The 23342-nt window shown below is 38.6% G+C and overlaps 1 protein-coding gene across 1 annotated transcript in view; it reads right to left on the minus strand.

The window, feature by feature from the left end:
* Positions 1 to 23342, minus strand: part of COL21A1 (collagen type XXI alpha 1 chain) — a 200179-nt gene that overhangs the window by 134301 nt on the left and 42536 nt on the right. The gene's annotated exons all lie outside the window — the stretch shown is intronic.

The raw sequence follows: 23342 nt of genomic DNA on the forward strand, positions 1-23342 counted from the left end.
CAGCTTGAGCACAGGCTCATTTGATTTGAGCAAAGCTCACCAGCTTGGACCCAAGGTCACTGGCTCAAGCAAGGGGTTTGCTGAAGGCCCGCGGTCAAGGCACATATGAGAGAGCAATGAACAATTAAGGTGTCACAACGCGTAATGAAAAACTAATGATTGATGCTTCTCATCTCTCCGTTCCTGTCTGTCTGTCCCTGTCTATCCCTCTCTCTGACTCTCTGTCTCTGAAAAAAAATAAAAATCAAAGGGTATCTAGTCAAAATATTTATATAATAAAGTTAAGTGATAGTTTAATTTTTAGAAATGAAGTACATTTATAAACCTTAAGACATATTTTATTTGATTTAAAAATATTCAGTTATATGTCTTTAATATATATTTTAAGTTAGTCCATGGACTTCACTTCTGGTTAGACTGGAAAGTTGCAAGACTTTCACTCTCAACAATAAGAACATGCCAGATAAATTATAAAGCTGTAGTACTTTTAAACTCACAAGAAAAGACAAGATTTAAAGAAACTGAAATGAACCAATCCAAAAGTTATGAATCTTTTATAAGGCAGAAGACAATGAGAGCTGTATTCGTCCCTAGCAGAGTAAGAATCCTCTTCAAGAGAAGGACTTTGTCACAGACTCCAGTCAAAGCTGATGAGACAGATTAGCATCTAGAGGGACCCCAGCCCTAGACCAAATATGCACCATCCAGCAATTCTTCCCCATGAGCTTTAACTGAGTGCATGGAGTAGACAAGTAATACAAAGAAATATGAGAGCCATTTAAACAGATGATCCTCCCCCTGTTCAGATACCTAGGGTTTATCTCAAATACAAATCCTTGGTTTGCTGAAAGGTGGGAGAGAAGCAACGGAACCTGAGAAAAATTCCTCCAAGGCACTTTAGTCTTTCTATACAGTGGGGAGAAATATCTCAAAAAGCATTAAGCCAAAGAAGGACAAGAGAAAAACAGAACACATAAATACAAAAAGCTGTAAACTGTACTGGAAAGCCAAAAGAAATCTCCCCCACGGGTATCCTAAAATATGAGAAGAAGAAAATTTGATTTCTGATCAGGAGAAAGAGATTAGTATAAGCAGATCCAGAGGTGATCTAAATATCAGATATATCAAACAGGCTTACAAAACAGCTATAATAAATTTGTTATATCTAATAAACAAGATGGACAACAATGTGCGAAAATATGGAAAATTTAGAAGAGAGCTGAAAACTATAAAAAAGATACCAACAGAAATACTTAAAATAAAAAATTATAACATAATTCATGCAAGAGACTTAACTGCTAAGGAAAAGATTAGTAAACTTAAAGAAAAGTCAATAGAAATGATCACAAATCCAACGGGGGGAGGGGAACAGTGAGAAAATGAACAGAAAATTTGAAATCTATGGGAAATTATCAAGTAATCATAATTTAACATACAAATAATTAGTTTTTGAGATGGAAAAGAGAAAGTGAATGAAGAGATATTTGAATATACAATGGGCAAGAATTTTCCATACTGACAAACATTGAAATCAGATCAAAGAAGTTCAAAAAATCCCAACAAGATATAAAGTAAGTCACATTTAGGTACATTATAATCAATTGAAAATAAGAATAAAAGAGAAAATTCTTAAAACTAGCAAGAGAAAAGATGCATTACATACAGAGGGACAATAAAAAAATTTTAGAGAGAAATTTCATACTGATAAAACCGGCAACAGATCAGAAACATATATGTAAAGCCAGTACCCATGGCCACCATCACAGCCACCTGGCCCATGCAGGTTCACATTTGATTCAGACAGACAGTAATGAAACAATGAAGCCAAGAACTGGTGGGCCATTAGATTTAATCCTAGCTTTCACCCAGCAGGCAAGAAATACACACAGTGGGAAAACACTTCCCTTTCCATTTAGGGCTCACAAAGCCACTGACTTATCCAAGTTTCCTGGAATCAAAGGTTTGTACCTCACCAGCCTTATTCACCTCTGTTCCCCCTCTCCTTTCCTCTGCGCAAACTGGCTTCTCCTTCAGCACTCTGCCATCTTGGCTGCTTCTCCTCTCCTCCATGTGGCCTTTCTCTGCTCTCCTCACTAATGCTAATCTCAGGAACCGAGAAAGAGCTAGCTCCCAGTCTGCCCCATTTTAGTGTAGAAATCAAAACCTTTAATCCAATATACAAACAAGAAACTCTCTGATACAAAGTCACTTATCTGAGGCATAATGAGATTGCTCAGGAGAGTGCACCACCCCATATCATGCAACAGTCAAGGGTGTGGGGAAAAGTTTAGTTTTGAAAAGATCTTAGTATTTAAAGGGTGGGAAAGGCTTAGTCTTAAAACTAAACCTTAGGCTATAATGACCCTGCCTGCTTATAGCTTGTCCCCCACACCCAATGCAAACTATAAGCGAGCAAACATATATATTATATTTACAAACTTATTCGACCAACATTCCACCCCTTTTGTTGCTTCACAATCTAAAGCACAGGTATTCCTGCACAAGGAAATTAGGCACATTACACAAATTACAACAACATAACAAATCATACAATTTCAACAATTACAAAGGTACATTTTACCAGTCTCTGAGCACTTTACCAAAAGCACAAAATGTCCTCAGACTTCTTTCTAGCCATTTGAAAGGCTTCCCAGGGCTGGGGAGGGGGGCTCCAGCAAAGCCGCTCCTGCCCCCATCAGAGTATTTCACATTGTTCAAAATCCATAAGTCCATTCAACAAAGGAGCCAGTGCTCACTCCAGTCATAGTCCAGGAACCAGTCCATGCAAATGGGGCCTCAGCCACCACCCTCATCCTTGCCGTCCTGGCAGGTCTTACATTGTCCCAAGGAGGAGCACGTGGCAATGGCAGTCAGCATTTCCATCTCTGCTCTGGAGAGCAAAATGACACCCACCCCTATGTCCCAAAATCACAGACCTACCAAGGGCATAGTAGGTACTCCTTGCTGCTGGGCTTTCACCTTCTGGAGACTACAGATTGCAACTCCAGCTCAATTCTCCTCATCCTCCAAAGAGGAACTAGAAACATCAGCTCCTGCTGCTGGGCTTGAGCCCCAGGTCACCACCTTCTGCTCTGCGGGCCTTGCTGCCCCAGCCCCGGCCTCAGCCATGGCCTCCCACCGCTGCTGGCTCTCCACAACGTCTAGGGCCATCTGCAATTCATGAACCTGTGATTCCTCCTCCAGCAGCTGCTCCATTTCCAAGTGAATCTCATGAACCTAGTCAGCCTCCTCTGGTGCTTGCTCCAGCTCCAGGGTAGGCTTCTCTTTCTCCCGCATTAGCTCCAGCTTCATCCATTGCTCAGTTTGCAGGTCCTGGGCAGCCTCTTCCACAGAGCTCACAGTTTCCTCACGCATGGCTATTAAAGTCAGCCAGCCTACAGCCCCCAAAAGGATAGCCATGGGGAACCATAACAGCAGCCAGGCTTCCACCATTCAAAGGTGGTGGTGGCTCCATACCAATCTGTATTGAATTCTGCCACAGAGTACGTCAAATGTATGCCCAGTAGCCATGGCCACCATCACAGCCACCTAGCCCATGCAGGTTCGCATTTGATTTGAACAGATAGTAATGAAACAACAAAGCCAAGAACTGGTGGGCCATTAGCTTTAATCCTAGCTTGCACCCAGCAGGCAAGAAATACGCACAATGGGAAAACACTTCCCTCTCCATTCAGGGCTCCCAAAGCCACTGATTTATCCGAGTTTCCTAGTATCAAAGGTTTCTATCCTCACCAACCTTATTCACCTCTGTTTCCCATCTCCATCTCTCTGCACAAACTCTGCACAAACTGGCTTCTCCTTTAGCACTCCACCATCTTGGCTGCTTCTCCTCTCCTCCATGTGGCCTTTCTCTGCTCTCCTCTCTAATGCTAATCTCAGGAACGGAGAGAGAGCAAGTTCCTGGTCTGCCCCATTTTATAGTGTAGAAATCAAAACCTTTAATCCAATATACAAACAAGAAACTCTCTGATACAAAGTCACTTATCTGAGGCATAAATGGGATTCCTCACAAGAGTGCACCACCCCCTATCATGCAACAGTCAAGGATATGGGGAAAAGCTTAGTCTTAAAACTAGGACCTATGAGAGGGAGTAGCCATGCATACCAATTGATCTTGTCTAACCAAGCATCCCAGATGTTGAACTGACACTCTCTTATCTTAGCAGTTCTTCCAGTTAGTGTATGAGCCTCTACTCAAAGTAGGCCTGATTGATTGACATAGAAACAGTATCCTCTTCTAGGAAGAGAGTCCTCCCTGCAGGAAGGCATCCCACAGAAATGTGAGACGTTTCTCCATGTCAGGGCATTGAGAAGAAGGAACTTGCTCTGTCAGACTAAGGATAAGATTGTAGAAGGAATATATACATACAGTGGGAGGAGGTGATGGATGAGACATGTTCCTAGGCAGGGAGCTGCCTGGGGGCCAGTCTTTCACTGTCTTGAAGTTTCTCAGGAACTTGGGTGAGCTTGAGGTAAGACTGAAATGGAATGATACCAGTAGACTGGGGAGAGGATGCGCTTTTGAGCCTTTGTTCACTTTTTTACCTCTTTCTCCCTCTTGCTTCTTTCCTCTGCAGAAATCTTTTAAAGCTGCACAGAGCTTCTGCAACTTTCACAAAACTTCTTATCCATTCAGAAATAACCAGCTTTCAGAACTTACTTTCTCCCTTTTTCTTTAAAAAGTACCTTTATACTAATGTTGGTCAATATGTTTATAAATATGATGTATATGTTTGCTCACTAATAGTTTGCATTGGGAGCTGAGCAACACCAGATATAGTGGTCTGTGAGGTTGCAGATTGCCTTCCTGCTTGGGAGGGGCTATTGTCTTGCTAATGTTTACTGGAAGAAAGATTCTGCCCCCACCACCTAGAGGTGGGGGAGGATTTTTTCTTTTTCTCCTCCCTGAACCCTTACCCTCCATGGAAAAAGCAGGTTTTCTGCTTTTCCCTTGGCTTTTCTTGTGGCTTGCCTGTCTTGGTGAGACACCAATAAACAGAATGGCCCACCATCCTCTGACTCCACCGTTTCTTTACTGTCTGCCCAAATCCAATAAGAACCTGCGTGGGAATGGCCAGCATAGCGGCGGCCGCCCCTGGCCTTACAATACTTGACACTTTCTATCACTAAAACTTTCTTCCTGGTTAATTCAAATTCTCAATTTCTAGAAAAGATGAAGTTTAAACAAAAAGTATTTATAAACCAAATATTCCAGAAGGAGAGACTGAAATACAACTCTTAGAATCTTATCTCATACCAACCAGTAATGCAAATGATTTTTACAAGGTCCAGATGACCCAAAGCCCAAGTGGTGGGGACAGAGAATTCCAAGTGTGCATAGAACAGCAAGAATTTCAGACATCAGATGTAAAGCCAGTAGCTGCAGCCACCATCACAGCCACCTGGCCCATGCAGGTTCACATTTAATTCAAACAGATGGTAATGAAACAACAGAACCAAGAACTGGTGGGCCATTAGCTTTAATCCTAGCTTGCACTTGGCGGGCAAGAAATACAGTGGAAAAACACTTCCCTTTACATTCAGGGCTCCCAAAGCCACTGACTTATCCGAGTTTCCTAGAATCGAAGGTTTCTAGCTCATCAACCTTATTCACCTCTGTTCCCCATCTCCTTCTCTCTACACAAACTCTGCACAAACTGGCTTCTCCTTCAGCACTCCACCATTTTGGCTGCCTTCCTCTCCTCCACGTGGCCTTTCTCTGCTCTCCTCTAGCATGGGTTCCTCCTAGATCATAATCACTCTTCCCTAGAACAATGTGATCTCTCTTGCTTTTAAAACCTTTTGGCACAAAAGCCCTCCATCAACACATTAATTTAATCACACCCATCCCAAGTAAGAAGGGCAACTAATATTATCACCTGGGCAACGGGCTTCCACGTGGGCAGTGCCATCTTTAACAAAATGTGCGTAATATATTTTATCTGCCCAACATCTGACAAAAAGATGAGACAGACAAGATAAATGAGAGCTCTCAAAATGAAATTGACTATATATAAACAAGATAATTACAGTACAAAGACACAAGTATGGCACATAAGTAAAACCTGATTAAACCAAATAGTAGAGTTGCAATTTGGCCCTTAATACAGGAGAGAATGAACATGGAGCATAACAATTAACAGGACAAGACCTTATAGAATACAGAAATAAGTTCAGGATACAAAATTCCATTCTATTTAAATTTAAATAACATATTTTAAATTTTAAAGCAACAATGTGCAGAGTATCTAGATATAAGAATGAGACTATTTTATAGAGTATGTACAATCAAAACAGTATATCTTAAAGGCTTGAATTTGGGAGGGAGGGAGGGAGGGAGAGTTTGTGTGGCTTTGTGAGATAGTAAGACAGAAAGATTGTGGGAGGAAAAAACTGTTGGTTGTCCAAAAGTGAGTTTTTTACTCTCTTGTGTGAGGAGGGCAGCTAGCCATCCCTTAACAGAAGTCTCAAGTTGTTTTGATAAATAAACCATAACTTGTAGGTCTGGCCCTAGAGCTTGTCCTAAAAGGTCAACAGTTACCCCTCCCTTTCATCAATATAAAGTTTTAAGGGTTTGGTGAGATTGGGGAGAGTAAGAGTGGAGCTGAGACAAGGGCTTGTTGGAGTTTTTTCAAGGGTGGGGAAATGTTTAGGGTAGGAACTAGGGGCTCCGATGAGAGGCCCTTAGTCACCTGGTAGAGGGGCTTTGCTGGGAGGCCAAATTGGAAATATAGATTCGAAAATAACCTGCAAGTCTGAGGAAAGATAGTTCTTGCTTTGAGGTTAGTGTGGATAAGAAGGAAATTAATTTTTGGTTTTGGGGGGGGTTTGATTTGTTCTGTTTTCAGTTAGTCATTATAGCTCCGTGTTAAGGAGTGATAGTGAACCTTCCGTGACTTGGGGAGTTGAAATCTGGGCCTTTTGGGGGAAAACTCAGTAACCTTTCTTGCAAGGAAGTTGAGAAGGGTGATGGTATGTTGTGATAATGGATAAGAAGGGCTGCAGAGAGGGAAATCATCTACATATTAAAGAATAATGCTAGGGTTTAGATCTAAAGTAGCTATGGAGGCCAGGGCTTGGCCCCAGAAGTGGGGCTGTCTCAGGAGCCCAGAGGGAGGACTGCCCAAGTGAGCTGGCAAGACTGTAGTGAGACAGGATCGCTCCAGGTAAAAGCAAACAGGACCTGAGAGTCTGGGCGTAGGGGAACGGTGAAGAAAGCATCCTGAAGATCAAGGACTATGAAGTAGGAGGTATTAGGGGGAATGAGGGATAGGATAGTGTAGGGACCGAGCCTGAACTAGACGATAGGAACCACCTGGGTTTTTGACTGGTAAACTGGGAGTATTATACGGTGAGTCGGTAGGCTTTAGGAGGTTTGGTGAGAGAGGACAAGTGATGATGGGCTGTAGGCCTGTCAGGGAAAGGGGGTATTGTGGCTGTCAAGGATATGAAGTGGGGTCTTTGAATTGAATTTTTATTGAGGTGTGGTGGCGGGCTACCAAGGGGGTAGATGTGTCCCAAACTACTGGATTCACCTGAGAAGGAGGCAGTTGGAACTCTTTATATTCAGGGGTAGTGAGGAAGAGGAGAGGGATCTGAATTAAAGAGCTGAGGTGTTAACATAAGGGAGGCTCTGAATTTTGATAAAATATCTCCTCCTAAAATGGGGTTTGGATGGCTGAGGATAATGAGGAAGGAGTGTACAAAAGTATTTAGAAGAGTACAGTTGAGAGGAAGAGTCGTGAGGGGTTTTGATATTAGGCCATCAACTCCCACACTAGAAACTTGGGAGGGACTAGTAGGTTCTGAAAATTCTGATATGGTAAAGTTGCCCACCCACCCCACTCCCACTGGTGAAAAAAGAGATCAGCTTATTTGCTATTGTTAGGAGTTACCCTGGGCTCCACTGAAGTTACTTGCATGGGGGTTGTGGGTCAAATAAGTTTGCAAATATGATGTATATGTTTGCTCGCTTATAGTTGGCATTGGGTGTGGGGGACAGGCTGTAAGCAGGCAGGGTTGTTACAGCCTAAGGCTTAGTTTTAAGACTAAACTTTTCCCCACACCCTTGACTGTTGCATGATGTGAGGTGGTGTGCTCTTATGAGAAATCTCACTTATGCCTCAGATAAGTGGCTTTGTATCAGAGACTTCCTTATTTATATACTGGCTTAAAGGCTTTAATTTCTACTCTATAAAATAAGGGAGACCAGGGGTTCTCTCTTTCAGTTCCTGAAATTAGGATTGCAGAGGAGAAGCAACCCAAGATGGCAGAGTGCTGAAAGAGAAGCCAGTCTGTGCAGTTTGTGCAGAGAGAAGGAGATGGGGAACAGAAGTGAATAAGGCTGGTGAGGTAGAAACCTTTGATTCTAGGAAAACTCAGATAAGTCAGTGGCTTTGGGAACTCTGAATGGAAAGGGAAGTGTTTCCCCACTGTGTGTGTGTATTTCTCACCCACCAGGTGTGAGCTAGGATTAAAGGTAATGGCCCACCAGTTCTTGGCTCCATTCATTACTAGTTTCATTACTGTCTGTCCGAATCAAATGCAAACCTGCATGGGCCAGGCAGCTGTATGGTGGCTGCAGCAACTGGCTTTACAGGGGCCATGTGGCCTGGGCACTCTCAGTAGTCAGTGGCCAGTCCTAGGAGGTTGGGCAAGCCAAGGTCCAATGGATCCTGTTGTACAGAGGGAAGAGATGGGACTCTAATTTGAGAGGTCTTGTCGGATCCTGACTTCCAGTGGCCTTTTCTGCCACATTTGGGACAGGGGCCCGAGGGAGACCAGAGGTTAGGTCAGGCATTTACCTAATGTCTCTTCTTGCTGCATTTAAAGCACAGACTGGATAGCGGTTTATTCCCCTTCCCTCTCTGAGTATTTTTATTGGAGCCTTGAATTGCTGCAGCTAGCATTTGGTATTTAGCCTGATCTCTTTTCTGTTTTTGTATTTTGGCCTTTTCATTTCTGTTACTAAAGACCTTGAAGGCTAAACCTTAAGAGATCGTTCTGTGGGGTTTGAGAGCCGTTCTCTAATTTTTGTAGTTTTCATCAAATATCTGAGTCCGACTGGAAAATTAAAAACACGTTTTAAAACAATTGCCCCTTGGTAGACGTGGGGTCAAGGGAGGTATATTTTTAAAGAGCCTGTGTTAGACAAGAAAGGAAAAGGGAAGAATTTTCATCAGATCCTGGGTAATCTCTAAGTTTTTCATAGTTAACAGCCTTAAGGGCATTTTTCTTTAGCCCTGCTAGTAAACAGGTGATCACATGGGCTTGGAGTGTCTATTTGATAGTCCTCATGGGGGTCTTCTCAAGGAATGACTGCTGACCCACTGGCTGGTGATTGTCCTGTCTATGGAGGTAACCAGCATGAGCCTACGCTGAGATCCAAACCTTCTCCTCATGGGAAGGAGTGGAACTTAATACTATAATAAGACCAGGGTTAGAGCCTGGAGGGGCTAAGGGTTGGGTGGGAGAGTTCTCAACAGGAGGTGGCACACAGGGGAAAGGAGCGTGATTGTCTGCAGGGTCAAAGTCAGATCCAGGGGGAGAAGGGGAGGTTTGTGGTTTAGAGCAAAGGGGAAGAATTTGATAGGTGGAGCAGAACTGACAGAGATAGGATTGTGAACAGAGGGTGAAGAACACCTGGACAGAGGGAATTTCCATTGCAGTGACAAATGACTTTGAGGTCTTGTAAGGTTTTAAAATTAAAAGTGCCATTCTCTGGCCATTGAGAGTCATTGTCTAGTTTATATTTAGACCAGACAGTGTTGCAAAAGAAAATAAGGTGTTTTGGCTTGATGTCTCCCTCAAGGCTGACACAATTTAAATTCCTGAGGAGACAGCCTAAGTGAGTAAATTTTGGAGGTGTGAAGTGTGTGTTGCCCATAGTGTAGAGAAAGAGAAAGGCAATAAGGGTGAGTGAGAGTGGTGAGTGGCTGACTACCATCCCTGAGAGTGTCCCGCTATGAACAGGCATCTCTATCAGTAGTCAAGCCACCCTGAGAGCGTGAGGGGAGTCCCTTAGGTCACTCATCCTGGAGCCTACGGGGTTCTAAGCCAGGAGGCTGAAGTGTCTTCTGGCCTACTGCTAGTGCTTTTGAGACATGAGTGAAAGTAAGAACAAATCGGAAGACCCGGTGAGAGGGACTGTAGGGTCACTCACGAACACTGATGACCACTGTGGACTGAGAAGTTGGCAATGGAGAGGAGAAATTCTCAATGTCCAGCATCCTCCTTGGCTGGCTCAGGAGAGTCACAAGGGAAGAAGCTGATGCAGGATGGTCCCATGATCCAAACAGGATTCAGAGGCAAGCCAGGGATGAGCTGCCTCTGCCCACTGCTCTCCAAGTTGCAAGCCCAAGATGACCAGGGACCAGGGTGCTGCTCAGGTACTGTCCACATGGGACCCTCCCAGCTTTTGGCACCAAAGGTTAAGTTGCCAAAGAAGGAATGCACAAGGCCTGATAAGTTTTATAAAAAATTTATTATGCATCTGCAAACAGAAGGGTTGAGACACTAGTGGCTTCAGCAGCCAGAAGAAGAGAATGCCTTAGCCAACATAGACCAGGGTTTGGTGGGATTTCCTGCTACAGGGCAAAAACTTCTGTTACCTGTGGCAGTTAAACAATGGTGGGATGAATGATGCCAAGTAATAGAATGTTTAGATAAGTGATGGGGAGGTGACTAACTGACAGGATGTCCAAGGGTTCAGAGGAGGTAAGATATCAATCAGGATTGCTCAGGTGGAGATTTTCGGGAACTGTCCTAGCTCCAGGTCACCTCAAGTGCAACCTAGCTAGTTCAGGCTTTTGGTAAGGGGCCCTGGACCTGGACCTAACAGAAGGGGCATGGAGAAATCAAGAGAGAATAAAAAGCAAATGTACTAATTAACTATTTCCTAACCCTTACATTAGAAATTACATTGAATCTATAGATTGCTTTGGGTAGTATGGACATTTTAATGATATTAATCCTTCCAATCCATGAGCATGATATATACTTCCATTTATTTGTATAACCTTCTATTTCATCAGTGTCTTATAGTTTTCAGGGTATATGTTTTTCACCTCCTGGGTTAAATTTATTCCCAGATATGTTTTTTGTTTGCTTGTTTGTTTGTTTTTTGTTGCAGTTGTAAATGGAATTTCTTAATTTCTCTTTCTGATAATTTAATTTGATAATGTTTAGAAATGCAACTGATTTATGTATATTAATTCTGTATTTTACAACTTTACAGAATTCATTTATTAGTTCTAATAGTTTTCTGGTGGAGTCTTTAGTAATTAAAACAGTATGGTAGTGGCACAAAACCAAACATAGATCATGTAACAAAATAGAGAGCCCAAAAATAAACCTACACATATGGTCAATTAGTCTACAATAATGGAGGCAAGAATATACAATTTTAAAAAATGACAGACTCTCCAATAAATGGTGTTGGTAAAACTAGACAGATATATACAAAAAAAATTAATCTTAATGATATTCTTACACCATATACAGAAATAAACCGGAAATAATTAAAGATGTACATATAAAGCTTAAAACCATTAAACTCCTAGAAAAAAAACATAGGCAATAAACTCTTAGATATTGGTCTTAACAGAATTTTTCTGGATGTCACTCCAGGCAATGGCAAAATGAACAAATGGGTTAAATCCAACCAGAACATTTTTATACGGTGAAGAAAACCATCAATAAACAAAATAACGACCCACTGAACTTGCAAATGATATATCTAATAAGGGTTTAATATCCAAAATATATAAAGAATTCATACAACTCAACATCAAAAAATCAAACAATCTAATTAAAAAATGGGCAGAGGACTTCCAAAGAAGATATACAGATGGCCAACAGACATATGAAAAGATGTTCAACATTACTAGTCACCAGGGAAATGCAAATCACAACCACAATGAGATATCACCTCACACTTGTCAAAATGATTATTATTAACAAGTGGCTAGTATTGGCAAAGATGTGCAAAAAGAAAATCCTTATGCACTGTTGGTGCGAATGAAAATGAGTGCAGCAACTATGGAAAAGAGTATGGAGATTCCTCAAAAATTTAAAAACAAAACTACATATGGCCTAGCAATTTCAATTCTGGGTATATACTCAAAGAAAATAAAAACACTAATTCAAAAAGATACATGTACTCCTATGTTCATTGCAGTATTATTTACAATAGCCAAATACAGAAATAACCTAAGTGTTTACCAATAGATGAATGAATAAAGAAGATCTGGTATATATACCCAATCTAATATTACTCAGCAATAAAAAATAAATAAAAATAAAACCTTGCCATTTGTGACATGCATAGACCTATTTCACTTAAGTGAAATAGGTAGGACAGAAAAAGATTAAATACCATATGATTTCACTTATATGTGGAATATAAAAACACAAAATAAACAAACAAAACAATACAGAAAACAAACTGCTATTTGTTTGGGGGAGGGAAGTATGCATGGAAAATATGAAAGTGAGTAAGAGTCACCAAAGTTCCAGTTATAAACAAATAAGTCATGCGGAGACGTAATGTATAGCACAGAGAATATAGTCACTAATATTGCAATAACTGTATGGTGATGGATGGTTACTAAACTTATGGTGATCACATTGTAAGATATATAAATGTTGAATAACTATGTTGTAAATCTCACTAATATAATACTATATTGATATGTCAACTATTCTCTAATCAGAGGGAATATTAAAGATACTTCAAACTAATCAATAATTTTTAATACCTAATTTTATGATGCAGCTAAGGTTTTTTGACTGCATTTATGACTGCTTAAAGAAAAGGGTTAGCTTAAAAGCATTATTAGAAAAAAAGAAAAATGAAAAATCAATACCTAAGTTTCTATCTTAAGAAGCTTCACAAAGGACAACAAATTAAACACAAAGAGTAAAGAAAATAATCAGTGAAATAGAAAATTAAAAAATAAAGTTAATTCTTTAAACAAACAAATATACTTCTAAATCCCTGCAAAAATAAATAAATTAGACATAAAACATTAATTACCTAACTTAATATTGAAACAGGGGAATGCCACTATGGCTCCTACAGACATTAAAAGAATAGTAAGAAAACAGATGAAATGTACAAAGTCTTAGAATACTTATTGAAACAGGTCTAAATTGAAATTATCCATTGAAGAAATTCAATTTTTTACCAAAACTTTTTTCACAAAGAAACTCCAGGTTCAAATAGTTTCTCCAGTAATTTCTACCAAACATTAAAAAATAAAACAACAGCAACAAAAATACTAAAAAAACTATTTTTATAAAAAGAAATTATATAAAAAATAGAAAAGGAGTGAACTTTCCCCAACTTTTAGTATGAGGACACTGTAACCCTAATAGAAAACTAGACAAAAGTATTACAAGATGCAGCTTAGTCGGTTGTCCTTTATGAACAAGGATGTAAACACCCACAGCAAAATTTAGCAAATCAAATCTAGAAATATATAAAAAGTGAGATATACCCCAGAAATACAAGATTGGTTTAACATTAAAAACTCAATTGAGACCTCTGGTGGCACAGTGGATAAAGCGTCGACCTGGGAACATTGAGGTTGCCGGTTCAAAACCCTGCACTTGTCTGGTCAAGGCATATATGGGAGTTGATGCTTCCTGCTCCTCCCCCCTTTCTCTCTCTCTCTCTCTCTCTCTCTCTTCCTCTCCCTCCCTCCTCTCTAAAATGAATAAATAAAAATAAATTCTTAAAAAAAAAAAGAAAATTAAAAAAAAACCTCAATTGATAAAACTTACTACACTAAAAACTTTTTTAAAATCCCATGATCATCTCAATTTATGCAGCAAAGACATTTAACAAAATTTACCACCCATTCATTATAAAATTCTCAGGAAACTTAGAAGTAAAAGAGAACCTCTTCAATATAACAACACCATCTATGAAAAATCTACAGCTAACATATGGCATAGTGAAAGATTAAATACTTTCCTCCAAAAATTAGTAAGAAGTTAGGGATATATTCTCATATCACTTCTATTCAAAATGTACAGTGAGTCCTGGCCACTTCCATAAGCAAAATGCAAAATAAAAAAATGTAGAGAAATAACCTGACCAGGCAGTGGTGCAGTGGAGTGTCGAACTAGGATTCGAAAGACCCAGGTCTAAAACCCAAGGTTGCTGGCTTGAGCACAGGCTCATCCAGCTTGAACACGGGGTCGCTGGCTTGAGCATGGGATCATAGATATGACACTATGATTACTGGCTCAAGCCCAAAGGTTGCTGGCTTGAGCCCAAGGTCACTGGCATGAGCAAGGGGTCACTCGCTCTGCTGTAGCCCCCGTCCCAGTCAAGGCACATATGAGAAAGCAATCAATAAACAACTAAGGTGCCACAACAAAGAATTGATGCTTCTCATCTTTCTCCCTTTCTGTCTGTTACCATCTGTCTGACTCTCTCTCTCAGAGACAGTCTGTCAAAAATATATATATAATATATATGTGTGTGTGTATATATATATATATAAAATACATGACTTTACATAGAAAACTTTTTGAAATCCACCAAACACTAGTATAAATAATAAGTGAATTTAGCAAGTTCACAAGACAAAGGGTTAATAGGGTTTTTTTTCAAATTAATCTATATAATAGCAACAAAATTGGGAGGAAATATAATATCATATTTAATAGTATCAAAAGCATCATAAGCTAATGAAGCAATAAAGCTAATGAAAAATATATAAGATATCTATACTAAAACATATAATACATTGTTAAGGTTAATTAAAGAAAGCAAAAAAAATGGAGAGGCCTATCTATATTCATGGATTAAAAGACTCAGTATTGGTTATATCCATCCTCCTCTCATTGACGTAGGGATTCAACACCATCCTCACAAAATAACAGCAGATTTTTAAAAGAAATGGACTTATTCTAAAATGTATATAAAATTCAAATGATTTTGAATTAGAAAAACAATTTTAAATGAAGAAAAACAATCTTAAAGACTAATTCTAACTAAGAAAAGCTATGTTGTATTACTTACACTACCTGATTTTGACTTATCATGAATCTACAGTAATCAGGAAAGTGTGGTATTGGCTTAAGGATAAATATATAGACTAGAATACCATAAAGTTCAGAAATAGGCACAACTTAGATGGTTAATTTATTTTTAATAAAAGTGTCAGGGTAATTGAATAGAAAAGTCTTTTCAATAAATGGTGCTGAATAAACTGGGTAAACGAAATAAATGAACCTTTGACTCAATCTCATTCCAAAAACAAAAATTCGATGAAGCACAGATCTAAATGTAAAAGCTAAAACTATAAAACTTCTAGAAGAACACATAAGAGAATTACTTTACAACCTTGGAATTAAGCAAATTTTATTAGCACACCAAAACCACTAGTAATTTTAAACATGGATACATTAGATTTCAACATTCCTATTTTTTGAAAGACACTATTAAATGTAAAAGCCAATATTTTGTACCTATGTAAAAGCCAATAAAGTACCTATGAAAAAAATGACATATCCAGTAGATATATACATATATATTTTTAAACTTCTACAAGTTAAAAATAAAAAGAAAAACCATCCAATTTTTCTAAGAGGGAAAATCTTGAAAAGACACATTACATTAGATACAGAAATGGCCAATAAACATTTTAATGGTGCTCATCATTAGCTATAAAAAAAAGCTATGTTAAAACCACAACACAATATCATTTCACATCCATTCAAATGATGACAATTGAGACTGATAATATTAAATATTTATGAGGGTATCTGAAGAAATTGGAACTCATACTAGTTCATGAGCAATGATGTAGCCACTTTAGAAAACTGTTAGGTTTAGTTTCTTATAAACTATGACTAGTAATTCCTTAGTTTTGTATATAACCTAGAGCAGTGATTCTCAAAGTGTGTGCCAGGGTGCAGTGGTGTGCTCTAGAAGATTTCCAGGTGCACCCTATGGTATTCCAGAGAATATGTGCCTGTTGGGGACCAAAACACCAACAGGGTTTTTGGAGTTTAGATTTTTGGGGGACAGAGGTGTAGGGAATTGGCTGTGAGCTGACAGTCTGCCCAACTCCCCCCCCCCCTCACTTACTTGATTAGTTTGCAAAAGGCTGTTAAACTGTGGTGCTGGATTGTTTACACTACCCTCCATGTTCCCCAGAAAGACTGGAGGCAAGTTTCTTCTATCCTTTGTTTGGTGTAAAGTTAAAATGATATGTATGGTGGGGGGTTTCTGCACTCAACACAATTAAGAGTAAAAAGAGAGGAATTCTTCAATGTATTGACGAGGAAATGAGAGTTTGCCTTTCAAATATATGCCCAAACATTGAAGAAATCGCTAGGACACATCAGGCTCATGTTTCTCATAAACACTAGAATGCAAAAACTTAACACATTCATGCCGGGACCTGCCGAATTTATTAAATCTTACTAAGAATGGATCTATATATATACAAAAGACAACTTTTTTGTTGTTTTTTTTTTTAACCCCTATTTTTTTACAAATTCTAAAAAGCATAACTCAAAACATGTAACATAAAAATGTTTTTTAATGTCAGAATAAATTTAATTTTGTCATATTTATTTTGTTTAATTACCAGAAGAGCACGCTTGGACTTTATATTTTTTCTTTAATATTTGACTTAATTATTATAACATATTTCTCAGAAATTTGTACATAGGGCGCCTACAATTATTTGTAGGATTTTAAATGCGCCCCAACTTCAGAAAGTTTGAGAACCGCTGCCCTAGAGAAATGAAAACATGTTTCCACAAAAAGACGTTAACAATGTTTGTATTAGTGTCGCTCATAATGGTTCCAAACTAAAAAGAACTAAAATGCCTCAGACAGACAAGTGGACAAACAAAATGTGTGGTATGTCCACATAGTGGAATAATGTATAGTAACAAGAAATAATCAACTACTGCTATATGCAACAGCATGAATAAAATTTAAATATGTTCTAGTTACTGAAAGAAATCAAACACAACAGTATAGAGCATGATTCCAGTTACACGAAGATCCAACCACAAAACTAATCAATAGTCTTAAAAATCAGAAAAAAATGGCCTTTGGTGGGACAAGTCAACTGGAAAGTGGCATCAGTAAACTTGCCAAGGGTGATAGAAATAACCTACATCTGCGGTGATGATATCCAAGTATGTATATTTGGTCTAACACCATTAAAATTAAGGCTTGACAACTGTATAATTTGTTGTAGTATACCTTAATGCAAAACAAGCAGTCATTTATATCATCACCATGTCATTTTTCAAATTAGGCTGGCCTCTGGACAAAGAGCTACAAAGTTCAGAGAATGTCAGTGAAGCATTTTTGATGAGTCATCACCAGGATGTGCTCTTTACTGGTAACAATGTGTGCTAACAAATACTGACTAACTTCCTCCCCTAAGGCCTGAAAATTAAGTTATTCTGCTCCTTTACCAAAAATAGGCTCATTATTTCTATGTCATTTCTAATTCCTTCAGAATTCTTGGGCTAACCTTAATTATTTCATTTTATTATAATCTAGATTAACAACTTTTAAAGTAATAATATGAAGAAGGCATTAAACAAATATTAGTGCCATATTATTTAACCACGGAAACATAACTGATATAGTTCATTGCTATATATAAATATCTTTTGTATGCTTATATATAATGCATGCAAATTGAGGCATATCAAGTTTTAACATTTGTTTCAATCACCTGGGGAGCTTTTTAAACATAGGAATGTTTTAGCCCTATCTATCTGATCGCTCCAGATTATAGAGCAAGGGACCAAGCCTTAAATTAAAAATAGCTCTCCACATGCTAATGAACACCAAAGTTCTACAAATTCTGGTCTAAAGCAATAGAAAAATGATAAATAAGAAAAAAAATGCCTATGGTTCCTGTGGGTCCTATTTCCTTGGTAGAGAGTAAGTTAGCAACCTCAAATAGGGACACAGAACTAAGAATCTTTATAAGTAAAAATTAGTAAAGATTTGCTACTGAGAGTGGTCAGAGACCTTGAGCGCCGCCACTTCTCAAATGTTAAGATGCATAGAAATCATTTAGAGATCTTGTTAAAATGCAGATTCTGACTCAGTGGGTGTTTTTATGGCCTAAGATGTTTTATTTCTAACAGGCTCCCAGATGACGTGGATGCAGGACCAAGTCCGTAACGCTTTCCTTGCTGCTAGTGAAGGGGCCTCTAAGGATTATGGGAAAAGATGCTACTTTGAAACATGGAAAATGTGGTTTGGAAAAATTTAACCTTTTAATGCTACGTAAAAATGTCTTAGTGGGTAATGGAATTACAGAATGTAGGTACATAGAAACTTAAACTAAACTAAGCTCGCCTGTTAATATGGAATATACACTGCACTAAATCTAAAATAGGCAATCCGGGCTATAGATGTCATATTTCTACTAACTATAACTTAATATCATTTTATAGGGTCTAATGTTCAAAACAGAAAAGGAGATGAAACTGGTGATCTGTAATCTTCCCTCCAACAAAGAAATAATGATCCATATTCTCTAACCTCCCAGGATTACTGTAAAAAGGAAAATTTATATTTTACCATGCCTGAGACAACCCTCTTTCTTTTCATCTTGGGAAGTATGGAGACAAATAAGGCAAAACAGGTAATATGGCTTGCCTGTCACATGCTCTCTACTGAGGAACAGACCTAGAGCAAACTCAGGTTCTCTCCCCTCCAGAACTCTGTCCACTATGTTCATTCAGCAAGAAATATTCACCAAGTGCCTATTATGTGCCAGATATTCTTAGGTACTGGGAATTCACAGTGAACCAACGAGATAAGGAATCTGCTTTTGGGTAGTTTATGTTCCGGAAACTAAATAAATAGTTGAGTGAGATATTTTCAGATAGTTGTAAATGGTAAGAAGAAATGAAAACAGTGCCATATCAGTTGGGGCCAGGAGGAGAGAAAAGACTCCCTTCTTTAGATCTGGCTGTCAGAGAAGGCCTCTGACAAGGCGCCATGTGAGCCGACACGTGAGAAACATGATTAAGCCATCTTGGCTAGGAAGACAGGCTTTCCCTTCTGCGGATGGAGTGAGTGTGACTTGTTCTCAGAAGAGAAGGAAGGTCAGGGAAGAAAGAATGTGGGAGCTACAGTGGAAGAATGGTAGGCCCTACAGTGCAACAAGGACCCCACGTAGCACATTAAATTTAGAACTCTTTTCCCAGTATGTGAATGAAATCCAGCTCAGGGTGCTAAGCACAAGTGCCGCATGGCCAGGTTTTCACATTATGTAGGTCATTCCACTTTCAAAATCAAAGAACTCTATGCAATTTAAGACTGATTCTCAGAGAAAGCAAAAGAGAAATAAATTGATTATTATCCTTTTATTTTCATCTCTTCCATTTCCTTACCTTGAGTGTTTATTACTTCCCACTGTCAATGACTCTGATACTTTATTAAAATCAAACTAAGTACTAGCCCTGACCAGTTGGCTCAGTGATAGAGCATCAGCCCAGTGTGTAGAAGTCCCGGGTTCAATTTTCGGCCAGGGTACACAGGACAGGGGCCATATGCTTCTCCACCCTTCCCCCTCTCCTTTCTCTCTATCTCTGTCTTCTCCTCCTGCAGCCAAGGCTCCATTGGAGCAAAGTTGGCCCAGGCACTGAGGATGGCTCCATGGCCTCCACCACAGGTGCTAGAATGGTTCTGGTAGCAGCAGAACAACACCCCAAATGGGCCGAGCATCGCCCCCCGGTAGGCATCCCAGTCAGGTGCATGCGGAAGTCTGTCTGTCTGCCACCCTCTGCTTCTCACTTCAGAAAAAATACAAAAAAAGAAAAAAGTGCTTGTGAGTAAATTTCTGAGAATAGTGAATACAAATGAAAGAAAATTCCTTGTCTTCTCAAAAGTAATGTATCTTCCCATGTGTCTATGAAAAAGGCATGAGATTTCCATAAGAGCAACCAGGAATGTAATAAAAGCTTTCAAAATGAAAGTTTCTCAAAATGTAGTTGTTTGCTTGGCTTTAAAACCTTCTAATATAAGTGAAGACTAAAAATAGTCCCCTTATGTGGCATTAACACTCATACTTATTCATAGCCTGTGTCTTTGAGCTAAATCGTAAAACAGGAAAAGGTGGGGAAACTGAAATTCTGGTCACCACTCTTTTACACACACACACAAACACACACATACACATCTATTGTGTTCTACATCGCTGACATTAAAGGAATAGTACTAGTAGAAGAAAGCATCAATTGGGACAGTTAGATTTGGGAAGTACAAAATTCTGGTAAACTGGTAAAAAAAGAATCAATTCATGTATATATGTATGTATGTAGTATTTAGTTGGTTTAGTTAACATTAAAACAACAGATCTATAATTATAACTTCTGAAATTTCATAAGTAAAATCATGCCCCCCAAAATATGTAATTGTCATCTTGATTGTATAAAACAACTGATGGCTAACTAAACAATTGATATTTGTCATCATATTTCTCTAAACAAAAATCTAGTATGGTAGTCAGATAGGCAATTATAAATCCCCATTTTATAGATGGGCTAACAGATTTGAAGAAGCTATTATTTTACTCATTAAAGAATTTGCTTCCATCCTACAGAGGAGGCAACCTCTTTCTTGATTTCTTTTCAGAGTACATCATCTAGCAGCCATTAAAGCCACACAAGACAAAGTGAACAGCAGTAACTTAATTGTCTGTAGTTTGGTCAAGTGATTTAAAATCCCATTTGGCCATAGAAGCCTCTAAATATTCAATCAACAAAAGAATATGCATGTCTGTGCAATCATTCAAAGTGGAATCAATAAAAGAAAGCCAAGGAACATGGAGTACAGCGCATATTATTTGCCCATGCCAGCTAAAATCAGGTCACGGGATTCTGTGGTAGTTTTAGGATGTTAAACTTAAAATGTTGCCCTATTTTCACCCCTAAATTCTTCTTATATTAATATATATTAGCCTAACTTTTTTTACTAACTCAGTCCTAATTTTGATGATAATGTATCAGGAAAGTAAATTCCCCAAAGGAAAGCTAATAAAATTTTAAACATCTAACTCAGCTCAAATTGTTCTCCAACCAACTAATCTTCCAATTCATTCAAAATACAACAACAACAACAAAAAAAGAATGCAGATAACAAATCACGAGATGTAAGTTCTGGTTGTAAATATGCCTATTTGCTGCCTTAGAAAATAAAATGTAATTATGTGCAAAGTTAAATAGCAATACAGAATAATAAATACTAAATAAATGGCATAGACAAAAGAGCAAGGGTGAGAGCAAATGGGAGAAAATGAGTAATTTATGCTCAAGTGTTATGAATAAAATTATCACTAAGCAACTCCAACACCCAAATTGTGGTTTTTAAATATCACTTCCCATTAAAAGGAACCAGGGCTTCTGGGAAAATATCACATTTGAGATCTGAGGTACATGATATATGAGACAGGAAATCTTGTCATTCTGAAATCAAGAAAAGCTTCAAAAATTACTAGGATTAGATCAAAAGAATCCAAGAGCTAAATTAGGGGGCTTGTTGGGCAAATGAATTTGTAAAATATGACTTTTGAGTTTGCTCACTTTTGTTGTTAAAAATGGCGCTGGTTGCCTGATCAGGCAGTAGTGCAGTGGATAAAGTATCGGACTGGGATGCGGAGTACCCAGGTTCAAGGCCCCAAGGTCGCCAGCTTGAGCACGGGCTTATCTGGTTTGAGCAAAGCTCACCAGCTTGGACCCAATGTCACAGGCTCAAGCAAGGGGTTACTCGGTCTACTGAAGGCCCGCAGTCAAGGCACATATGAGAAGGCAATCAATGAACAACTGAGGTGTCACAACGAAAAACTGATTATTGATGCTTCTCATTTCTTTCCATTCCTGTCTGTCCGTCCCTATCTATCCTTCTCTCTGACTCTCTCTGTCTCTGTAATAAAAAAAAATGTCTGAGGATCCTTATAAAAGTTTCTGAATAAAAGGTAATTTCTTTTAAAAAAAAAGTAAATAAAAATAAAAATGGCACTGGTCTATGGAATTGCTAATTACCTTCCTGCTTGGGAAGGGCCATTGTTATGCTAATGTTGATGGAGGAGAGAATTTTGGCACTACAGAAGTTTTAAAAGGAGAGAAGAAGGAGAAAGGAAGGAAGCCATTTTTGCAGAGTTAGGAAAGAGAAGAGCCAAGAGGGCAGGGTGTTGAAGCCCTGCGTGTTTACTCATTGGCCGGTACAAGAGTAGAAGAAAGGAACAGCCCACCATTCTCGGGCTCCACTGTTTCTTTACCACCTGCCCGAATCTAATGGGAACCTGCAAGTGAATGGCGGCCACAACGGCCACAAGTACTGGCCATACAGGGCGCCTATTGGCCAAAGATAAAACCATTTGATCATAAAAAATAATAACTACAATGTATTGAAATATAACAATTTATAAAATCTATGAGTTTATAATTTGATTCTTTTTAAAAGTAAAACCCACCATAGGTCACCTGTGGAGGCTGCTAAAGTACAAAAAAGAGAATTAAGCATTTGTCCTACGTACCCTATCAGGGGTCTCAAACTCGGGCCCGCGGGCCGCATGCGGTGGGCGGGCCACGAGTTTGAGACCCCTGCTAGTACATGGATGCTATTTCAAGAATATGAAATGGTTAATATACGCCAGGAGAATTAGAAAATCATATTTTTCAACCTCTAATGAAATAATGGATCTAGTCAAGGATTACCAGTGCTGCTAATATTATTAGGTGAAAAGTTAGTACAGAAGCATTTGGCTTGACGATACTCGATCGCACTAATCTACCTTAACATCATTAAAGTAGAATAAGACGTTTTTCCTGACATGACATAATTAGAAGGAGCACATTTCCATCTGCAAATTATTTTTAGCCAAAAAAAGTCAAACTAGAATCTATTTAAGTCCCTATATCCACCTAATTATAAGAAATTTCAGAATACATTAAATGACACCAATAGGATAAAATCAGCAAAATTTAGAAAATGAAAACTTATATGATTAATATATAAATGGCATAAAAACAAAAGTAAGGGGACTTAAGTGACACATCAATTAAATACAGGGGTGGACTTTGTTGAGAACCTGATTTAAACAACAAACTACATAGATATTTTTGAGACAATCAGAGAAAACTGAAGATGCACTGGACATATTATTCACCATTTAGCACAGTGTTTGTGTTTGCTTTAGCTTAAGTAGTCAAAGAAAATAAGGTTTCAAATTAAACTAATTCAAAGCTGACTAATTAATAAAATGCCTCAATTGTACTTTGATCAAAACCCAATGAATGACTTTGCCAATAGA

The sequence above is a fragment of the Saccopteryx bilineata genome, chromosome 1 (assembly GCF_036850765.1).
Source record: "Saccopteryx bilineata isolate mSacBil1 chromosome 1, mSacBil1_pri_phased_curated, whole genome shotgun sequence".
NCBI lineage: Eukaryota > Metazoa > Chordata > Mammalia > Chiroptera > Emballonuridae > Saccopteryx > Saccopteryx bilineata.